The sequence below is a fragment of the Phoca vitulina genome, unplaced genomic scaffold (assembly GCF_004348235.1).
Source record: "Phoca vitulina isolate PV1807 unplaced genomic scaffold, GSC_HSeal_1.0 scaffold105, whole genome shotgun sequence".
NCBI lineage: Eukaryota > Metazoa > Chordata > Mammalia > Carnivora > Phocidae > Phoca > Phoca vitulina.
The window spans coordinates 1,105,784-1,108,708 of NW_022589808.1; positions in this window are offsets into that span (position 1 = coordinate 1,105,784).

Here is a 2,925-nt window from a genome sequence, read left to right on the forward strand (position 1 = left end):
AAACTCATGTTGACTGACAGGAAGGATGGGCAGAGGTTCCGTCTTCAGGCAGCATAGGAGGTTGAAGAGGTGGGCAGGTTGGGGATGCCCTCCTGCACCAGGGATGATAGTTTGATGGTTCCAGGGAGATGTTCTTGGGGTCCAGACTATCCAAGGTGATGCTTTTGGGGTTTAGCAGGGATGCCTCTAGTCCAGGAGACTCTCAATGTCTTTCCTCTAAATCCTCAATTCCATCTGGCACTCCCTTGGGATGCATCTTGAGAAACTGAAACCTATTTAACCCTGATCCCTCATATGCTTCCTTCCCAAGTCTGCTTCTTTTGTAACCCTGTTGGCCTCAATATAAACTAGAGGACGGGGAAGTCTGACAAGAAAAGTGGACAAAAGTCCCATATGGTCAGGCCTTTGTGACCCTGTATCAAAACACTGATCTGTCCGTACTCCTTTAGGTGGCTTGAGAACACCCCTCTCCTCAGCCTCTACTCCTCAGTCCACCATCAGCTCAGCCGCTGCAGGCCCTTACTTCTGTTAATCTGTCATGTCACCTGTGTTCTGTCACGTTCTCTATGCGCCCCCCACCTCTTGTAAACAGGTTGTTGCCAAGATCATGTACATGCCTCCCTCTTTCCCGAGTTCTTCATCTCCTCTTTGTGTGCTTCTTTTGTATGTCAGATCTGAAATGTATCTTGAGAGGACTAAATGAATGTTGCCTGACTCTTGTTGTATGTGGGGCCTTCTCCCTCATTTGTTTCTGGGTTAATGGCTACGATTCTTGGAGCCAGTTGTCTGTGGTTAGTCTACTTTGGTATGGGGACTTTAAGACATATTCCAGCTGCTGAAACTCCTTTTCTTTCGGGGAGGTTCCCCATCTTCTCCCGCCCAACATGGACTGCCTATTTTCACTTTTTGTTGGTGGAAAGAAAACGTGCATCTGTTCATTTGTCTGAACTGACCAACTTTAGGACCAGGAGTCCTCTTTCTTCTGTCTGGGCTTTCATCTGCCTCTAGCCTTGCTGGTGGTACCTCACCTCTTCTGCTTCTACCCCCTCCTCCTCCTGTTTCTGCACCAGCCTGGGTGTGGCTTACATAACCTGGTCCTGCACTATTCTCCAGGCCTCTGGCTCCTGCTATCCTCACTATCAAGGAGAGAAGAGCACCCCAAGCTGTTGGGATACCTCCTTTTGAGGTCCAAACTGAAGAACCTCCCAAATCAGCACAAAGGGGCCCAAGGGTTCCATTGGACTTAAACCACCCCTTCAAATTTTCCCACTGATGCCTCAAGTAAAATTGACAGTGGGGAACAAATTGATTAACTTTTAGTGGGTACAAGTGCAATATATTTTGTATTAAAGCTAATTTTAATTTGTTAGTTTAAGATAGACACGTCTTTAGAGTTACCTTTTACCTGGGTTTCCTAAAAGTCAAATAAGTTGCAATTTGTCAGCAAAAGATGGATTCAAATGATGGTTAATTTTGTCTGTCTCATAAGAGCCTTTATGGGTAATTGTTAGGAATGAGCAGGTTAAATAAATAAAAAGGTTTATAGATAAAACTTTTAAATAGCTTTCAAAATTTTTGGTAACCTGAAACTTAGAAGTTTTGTTAAGTCAAATGATAAACTGGATTGCATTCACTGGATATCTAAGTCTTCCAAATAAGATAAAGATTAATGATATAGGTTTGTGCTTTTGGCTTCTTATTGCAGAGAAACTGAGGGTACTTGAGTCTGTTGGTAAACATGCTTTATGCTTTATTGAAAGACTGTACTATGGGAAAACACATGTTTTTAGAAATTATGAAATGTATTCATAAATTTGCCAGTCTAAAGAATTCTGGTGTAACAGTTCACAATTGTTTACTGATGTGGAGAACAAAGGCAAAAGGAAATGTAGATACAATTAGATTTCTTTCTAACCTGCAGCACACTGACAAATACTCGAGACTAGCAGAGTATGACATTCTTCCAGGAACTCCCCACTGTCTTATGTTAATGCTTGCTTGACAATAGCTAGGCCTCCAGGATCCTGTAAGTCTCCTTTAACATATGAAAAACCTTTCAGAAACTTCCCATTGTCTCTACCTTCCCCATCTTCAAAGTATATAATCAGTTGTTCCTCACAATCCCAGTGCAGTCCTTTCTGCCCACAGGTCCTGTCCCCATGCTATAATAAAAAAACACCTTTTTGCACCAAAAACATCTCAAGAATTCTTTCTTGACTGTTGGCTCTGAACCCCAACATTTCCACATCATTTTGGCATTACAGTGTGCGGCCTGAAACTTCTCATCTGGACTTCGAAACCTCAGTGCAAACTTGGTGAGTAATTCCTCCTCTTCCTTGACTTTCATTTCAGGGGCTCTTCAAGGAGTAGGGTCTTATTGAAACACTTTCATGTCAATTGCTCAGGCTGCAGTCCTCTAGTCCGTGGCTACTCTACAGGGAGGAAGAGAAGCCTGCCTTTTGGCTGGAAGTTAGTACCATGGCTGGAATGGTAATAAGACCCAGAAACTTAATGCCCTCTCTTCATTCCTGTCCTTATACAAAGTTGTCTGTTTGGGGCAGGACAGCACCTAGGTCACCAGGACAGCTGCCGGTCTTAGGACACCTGTGTGAGGTTCCCTCCTCATTGGTCTAACGTGATCCCCTCCATGTCTCTAGCCGCAAAACCTCCACCCGAAGCCAGCCGAAACCAGTACCTGAATAAATTAAAATCCAACTGGGGATCATTTCCTTGGGAAGTTGGCTATAAGAACTACATGTGTTAGAATGTTGCTTAAACCATTATGGGTTTCTATCTTTACTGTTTTCCATCAATGTCGCCTACTGACTACTTAAATTACAAAATTGGGGAGTTTCCCCTTGTGAAACTTAGCTAATGTTTTTCATAGGTTAAAAATGGCAGGTTCTTCATGGCCTTCAGGGCACG